General features: G+C 40.9%; 1 long non-coding RNA gene across 1 annotated transcript; it reads right to left on the reverse strand.

Annotated features, from left to right (window-relative positions):
* Positions 1-4,411: 4,411 nt before the first annotated feature.
* LOC101471234 (uncharacterized) lies at positions 4,412-6,565 on the reverse strand. Its single transcript, XR_191605.3, has 4 exons — positions 6,407-6,565; positions 6,147-6,235; positions 5,753-5,959; positions 4,412-4,713 (listed from the first exon to the last, which is right to left on the reverse strand). It is a non-coding gene; the product is annotated as an uncharacterized LOC101471234 (long non-coding RNA).
* Between the last annotated feature and the right edge of the window lie 1,172 nt (positions 6,566-7,737).

Here is a 7,737-nt window from a genome sequence, read left to right on the forward strand (position 1 = left end):
TGTTTTTGTCCGCTAGAGTGGGATTTTCACGGCACATTCCGCACCACATCTCTGTGCGTTCATCATTTGTTTGAAGCCAGCTCACCTCCTGCAACCACTTTTCCGAGAATACGTGCTTCTTTTGTGGTTCGGACTCCTTCTGACATTTCTTTGGAGGTGGAAGAACACCAAAGTAATTGCTTAAAGGAGCTTGCTTCTTCGACATCTTTAAGAGTTCTAAACAAACGTCTGTCCTCCTCCAGAAAATCTTATATATGCAAACACGCGTTGCAACTTCATATCTTGTGCGCGTTTTTTTTATTTTATTTTGACAGCGAATGCGCACCTGCGGACCATTTATGTGCAGCCCCGGTTATATAGCTCGTCATATTGCAGCCACAGAAATTCTTTTGTCCATGAAACCATAAAGCTGCACTTTCTTTTCGCCTTATAGTCTGATTTGTCATAACTTTTCCGTTTTGTGGTAAGCTTTTCTTTGGCTGTCACTTCTTCACCCTGACCTGTCTTATTTGGCTCAGCAGAACTGAAATATATATCCTGCTGCTTTTACACAGACACACATAACGGTCAGCGATTCTCTGCGCGATCAACCTCTCACATGTTTAAGCTTGTCATGTTTGCATAGTAAGCTAACGATTGATAAGACGATATCAGAGGAATTGGTGCGCAAATTATCATCACTCACCAATCAGTACTGTCGCTCTCTATACACAGTTCACCCGATTGCAAAGTGAAAGCAAAAAACAAGCGCAAATTGAAACGCGATTTCAATATGTCACATATTGACAGTGGCTCATCGATGCCAATGACATAATTACCCAGCTACATTTCCGAAAGAATGCAAAAACATTGACATATATTTTTCCTTCCTACCATAGCCCTATGGGCAGGGCAGAGATAGATTTTGGTAGCCCGACTGGAAAAATCGCTAGCCCCGGGACGTCGGGTTAGCGATTTTGCGAGCCCTGTATCTGATTGAGGAATCACTCATCTTTGGAAAAGAGAGTTTATTACAGAGAAATGTCTCTTTCCAAAATAAAAGCAATACTATACACTTCTTCTGGGCTATATTCTCAGTAGCATATTGTAGCGGGTCAGGGCTGTTCGGGGTTCTGTTTGTACAGTTATGTTTTGTTTATGTTGCCATAGTGACGGGTGACGCCCTCTCGATGCGATGGTGTGTTCTTCCGGGGTCAGAGGGCGCCCTGTGTGTTGCTGTTGTTGTTGCTGTGCGGTTGCCGCGCTGAGCAGTTAGCTAGCGGCAGTGTTCTTCTGCAGATGTCAATAAACGGCTGTGCTCCCTGGCTAGCTCACGGGAAGCAAGACCAAACGACACCTCCGTCTCCTCCTTGTCTGAGCTCGCCACATTGGTGTCAGAAGTGGGACGATGGTGGCACCCCATGTTCTGACCCAAGTGACTTTTCCCCCGCCGGTCGTGACCGGCCGGTGCACCAAAAGAAGGCACCTGGACATTTGCAGGACTTTGTGTGGGGTAATGGGGTCGTCGGGGACGACTGACTCCTTAGATGGGGGCTATGTAGCGGGTCAGGACTGTTCGGGGTTCTGTTTGTACAGTTATGTTTTGTTTATGTTGCCATAGTGAAGGGTGACGCCCTCTCACTGCGACGGTGCGCCCTTTGTGTTGTTGTTGCTGTGCGGTTGCCGCGCTGAGCAGTTAGCTAGCGGCAGCGTTCTTCTGCAGATGTCAATAAACGGCTGTGCTCCCTGGCTAGCTCACGGGAAGCAAGACCAAACGACACCTCCGTCTCCACCTTGTCTGAGCTCGCCACAATATTAAACATATCAGGTCCCCATAAGGAGAATCATGTGCTAACGGCTGTCTAAATGACTCGGGTAAAGTTTGAAGCATGCATGCTTGTTGTTTTTGTCTGCTTCCACTTGTCTTTGCACTAGGATGATGTCGGTGTAAATGTGCAGTCATATTCGTTGTGTTCCCACTAGTGCTGTCAGCGTTAATCTCGTTGAAATGACGTTAACGCCACAACACGGCAAATCTCTGTTTACGAGCTACCGCGGATCGCCCGTGCGTGGGGCTAGACGGCCAACACGTTAACGAGCTAACTGCGCTAACACACTAGTTCCCATCCATGTAATTGAGCATTGCCTGGCACATCCAACATACTGTTTTACTTTAGTCCATGATGCGCTTACCTTCAGGGTCATGAGGGTGGGGGAGGTTCAATTTGCCATGTACATATGCGTACCGAACCGAAAGCACTGTATTGACCGGTTCAATATCGATACGAGTATCGTTGCACCCCTATTAAATACCACAGTCAACCTGAATGTTGTTGCTGATCATGTCCATATTTTGATGGCTGGTTCCAGGAGGGTAGCACACCTGCTCACAAAACTCAGATCATCTCAGTTTTTTGTTTAACATGACAGTGAGTTCACTGTACAGGGTGGGCCATTTATATGGATACACTGTAATAAAATGGGAATGGCCTATTGTGTTGCATTGACAATCCAACACAATGGGCAACACATTGAACACATTTTAAGTGGGCAGAAACTTGTAAATAACTCATGAAAGAATAAAGTTATGTTGAAACCAAGCACAACATTGTTTTTCTTGTGACATTACCAATAAGTTTGAGGTGTCACATGGCCCTCTTCCTATTGAAAAAACAAAAGTTGTATCCAAGATGGCCGACTTCTAAATGGCCACCATGGTCACCACCCATCTTGAGGAGTTTGCCCCCTCACATATACTAATGTGCCACAAACAGGACTTTAATATCACCAACCATTCCCATTTTATTACGGTGTATCCATATAAATGGCCCACCCTGTACTTAAATGGCCTCCACAGTCACCAGATCTTACTCTAATAGAGCTGCTTTGGGATGTGGTGGAACTGGAAATTCACATTATTGATGTGCAGATGACAAATTGTGTTATGCTGACATGGACCAAAAACCCTTGCCAAACGTTTCCAGCAACTTGTTGAATCTGTGAAACAAATAATTTAGGCAATTCTGAAGGAAAAGGGGGTTCAGTCCAATCCCGGCCTAAAATAAGTAATCTGTGTGTGACTTCCTGTGAAAATTTCTCATTTTTCAACAGTGACTATTCTTCTACTCCTGCTGCTTTCTCCATTGTAAATCTGAATCCACAGCCATGAGTGATTACAAAATCGTGCTGAAAAAGGACTCCTTCTTTTATAATTAGAAGCTCTAATCAGCCACTGGCTCCATCAATCACTGAATCCCAGAGTCCTTTTGCAAGCTGAATGGAGGAGTATTTTTTTAACTTTTAAAAAACATTCACTTCTACCTCTGATCTTTTTGTCTCTGGTAAATTATAAAAAGTGAAAGTGTTAGTGCAGTTTTGGAAAATTTTGAAAAGTCACCGGACAAGACGTTTAAATGTAAACTTGGTCAAGTCTTCAGATGCATGTCGACAAGTAGTCATAATGATAAAACATAAGGTGAAGGGAAAGAAAATTAAATGAGCAGTGGGGCACAGTTTAAAAATGAACCTGTCTGGTTCCGATCGTTTGTCAACGTGAAGTGTGCTTCACAGCTTGTCCGCATCTTCCAACCACAAAAAAGGGACACAGCCTACTTTTACTGGCTGCTTAAACTTCATGAGTTAAGTCACAAAAGTAGATTTTTTTCTTTGTTAATGGGTTTCTTGTATGACCACATTATCATAGGGTTTTTACCTTACTATATAAAGTGCCTTGAGGTGACTGTTATTGTGATTTGATGCTACATAAATAGCACTGAACAGAATGTTGTAATTGCTGTATTTGATGACCTGTAATTGGTTTGTCAATGACATCAATGTGTTAAACTGGAAGTTTCTTACATATCTGATCAGTGTCAGGCCAGGCAGAATTTAGGCTGGTGGTCCAATGTCATACCTGCTGAGTATGACTCTTTCTTTCCCACGTCAGTAGTTCTATCAATAATTTAGAGCAGGGATGTGAAACTCATTCTACATCATGGGTCACACACAGCTCACTTTGATGTTAAGTGTCTTTCCATATTTTTTAGGTTTTTGAAGTGTGATCAATTTATTTCTGGGATTTTTTTTTTTCTAAGATGGCAAATATTTGTTCTTGCTTGTGCACGACTACTCTGCCCTCAACTGATCCATCCATCAACATAGAGGCCAGTTTCCAGGAGGAAAGAAAACACTTAACATTTTACATCAAATGATCTTTAATTCACAGTTTCACAGGAAAACTGCTTCTTTTAGTATACGTACACGCATCTAAATAAAAAAAAACATTTACTTAAAAAACAAATTTAAAAATAAAAACCCAACTATTATTCATAAAAGTCACCGGTTTAAGAAGAAATATTCGAGTGGTTTATTTACTTTAGTCCAACTCTTTTTTATTTTACCAAAACAAAAATAAATGACAGTGACAGACAACAACGATCTGTGTATTTTTATTCGTTCTCATAACAGAAAGTATCTTCACATTTTTTTGCTTTATGTGGACATTACTGCCATCTTGTGGTGAAAAACCATACAGGCCAGGAGTGGAAAAAAATGGGGGTAAATCCTGCAGACCTACTGTTTGTTGTCAGAACATTAATTTCCAGGAATCATCGGTTTTGTGTACTTGAGACATCAACAGAAGGACAAAAAGAAAAACTGGCACACTCACTTAGTCGACAGATGATATTATAAAAAGACTAACATAGCAGTTTGGTCCCCGAAGAAGCATCAGTCCTGAAATGACAAAGGGAATAATCCCGTTACTGCTGAAAGGAAACAATGATTTATAAAGGAACACTTTAAAAGCCGGGGGGAGGGCAGGAATATTGGGAAATGTAATCAGGTCACGACTGATCCAAGTGTGGCACAGCTCTCATATCATCTGACCAGTTTCCTCTTCTGTAACACACTGGCTCATATGCGTGTAAGTCTTTTCATACAAATGTGAGCAACATGATTCTTAAAATAAAAGTGCAAGTCAGAGAAAAGGAATTCCTCTGAAAGACGAAAGAGTAGGTGTTCCCCTGCTGCGGGTTAGTCAGTCAGATCTGATCACAGTCTGAGCTCTTTAGCACACAAAGAGAGCTGGGTGTGTCTCATCTTGTTAAACTGCAAGTACTGGTAAGGCTGGTTATGGCTGTTCCATAGGAACCAAAGATTCGGCGGATAAGGGTTAGGGTTAGGGTTAGAGCAGAGGTGTGACAGGTTTGTTACAAGTTTAGCTGCAGGTTTATAACTACAGAGACACGTTCACACACTGAGCACTGACAGCTATGTGGAGGTGGCCTGTGTGTGTTCACTGTGCCAGCCCCGGTCATTTTAGTTACCTAAAACTAAAAACAAAAACTAGATGGGGAGAAAAGACTTTAATGAACTAAAATAAAAATTAAAAATAAACCTTTGAAAAAAATATTTTGTGAGCTTGGAAAAGGTGAATCACAAAAAAGAAATTACCTACTGTCCTAAATACATTCCTTCCAATAAAATAATAATAATAATAATAATAATAATACAAACTACACTAAAACAAGAGAATCCACCCTGGAAAATAACTTCAACTAAACCGAATTAAATACAAAAAGAAATCAAAATAAAAACGAATTAGAAAAATACGAAAACTATAACGACTTTGGCTACAAAATACTAATAATAAATACAAATAATAATAATAATAACAACAACAACAATAATAATAAAAATCAACTAGAACCACTTTGCCTGATCAGGAGATGAGGAAGTGATCCCTGAAACTAAACCGTACAGGTACACCTACCTCATCACTGCTGGAAGATTTGCCTCCATGCTTCTTCTCCTTTTTCTTTTTCTCCTTCTTCTTCTCACCATGTTCCTTGCTGTGAGACTTGTCCTTATCCTTGTCCTTATGCTTGTCCTTGTCCTTATGCTTGTCCTTATGCTTGTCCTTGTCCTTACTTCCAGACTTGTCCTTGTCCTTACTTCCAGACTTGTCTTTGCTGCCTTCCTAAAAATATACAAAGTTTACAATTAATAAATAGTTTTTTTATGTCGTGATTATTGTAGTTAATCAAAAGTAAGGAAATACGAGAAAAACCGGTTTACAAGAGGAGATGTCAATTCTCGTCACCGTGTTTATGCAACTCCCATCCGTAGCGCACATTTTGTTCTGGAAAGCGAATTAAAAGTCTTACCTTGTCCTTATCTTTGTTCTTGCCCCAGGGAAAATTGAGTTCATCTTTCTGTGCTTCCTCCTTCTTTATCTCCTCGTCCTTACCCGCAGCTGCCAAAGACAAAGATGGGACAGGGTTTTAAGGACCATGTGTCCACATATCGCAATATGGAGCGCAAAACCTGTTCGCAGGTTTTGCGCGAACAAAAGCGCAAAATCTTCGAACAACAGAAGAGTGCAGCTAAAGAAAAAAAAACACGTAAAGCTGCAATATATTTTTACCTTCTGACAGATCGAAACTCATTGTGACTATTACTTATGCGCCTCTTCTCTCCGATTCCGAAACACTCTGTCAGCGAGCTCTCGCTGCTACTACTTTTCAGGAAATCTGGAGTGACCGACCGCACCTAAGTCACGTGTTCAACACCGCACCACGCCCCGCAAACGCAGTTCGTTCTTGCGGTGAGGTGAGAGGGAGACGTTGTGATGTAGTGTTATATTTCTTATTTGTGCGTATTTGATACATAACCTTGCTCGCTGGCCTGTCCACCGTCCACCTGCTTCCCCCACATCAGCTGCGATAAGCTCCATCCCTCCTACCATCCTCCCGGATAGTCCCTCTCCTCTTTATTTCAAGGATGCAACAGTGTCCATGTTTTTCAAAATGACTTAAAAATTTGGATTATTCTGACTACAGAATAGTTTTCAACCCTTCCATGATCTTTTAAAGAAGAGGTAGATCATGTTCATATATGTCTTCTTCTTTGGATGATAAAGCTTTAACCTGCAATTGTGGATGGCACAGTGAACTGTGCTCACAGACAATGATTTCTGGAAGTGGTCCTGAGCCTGTGCAGTGATTTCCATGACCTGTAGTTATGTCACATGCTATAATATTACACATCTAAAACAGAAGATGGCACCAGAGCTTCTGTAACATAAATTTTATGCAATATATTCAGACTTTCTTTCTATATATTCAGGATTCATTTGATTTATTCATTCACTATATTTGAGTTTTAATTCAATATATACAGGCTTTCATTTAATTTATTTGAGGCTAATTCCATGTATAGATACACATACATATTGGAATCTCAAATACTGTGTGACAATGGCACTGCTGCTTTCTGAAAGACATATGGCTTGTGCTGCCTTGCTCTTAACTCCATGCAGCAGCAAAAGCCATTGGGTCTGGGGGAACACCTGCGCGTGTCACAACTGTGTCCCACTGTAACATAAATTCGGGCAACCATAATTACTGGGGCACATGGTCCACATGGGTCCAAAAATGACACAGCACAACACACATTTAAAACCATATGCTCAACCTAGTAATCAGTGCAGTGCATACCGCTTTCTATGTCAAGGGGTAACAGAGGTGATCAATTGTGGTTCAGCAATTGAATGGAGTTGCTAAAGAATAAAGCAACTCCTTTTATCTTTTATAATTTGTATTTCCTGACAGTAGTTTAGAGTAGTTACATGTATAAAATATTTACATTGTAATTAACTGTAGATATAGAATTTACTGCTTATAATGAAAGCAGCCTCTAGTAGAAAGTGCTGATGCACCAACTAGTAATAATAACAGCAAACACAAACCACAAACA

The sequence above is a fragment of the Maylandia zebra genome, linkage group LG14 (assembly GCF_041146795.1).
Source record: "Maylandia zebra isolate NMK-2024a linkage group LG14, Mzebra_GT3a, whole genome shotgun sequence".
NCBI classification, from domain to species: domain Eukaryota; kingdom Metazoa; phylum Chordata; class Actinopteri; order Cichliformes; family Cichlidae; genus Maylandia; species Maylandia zebra.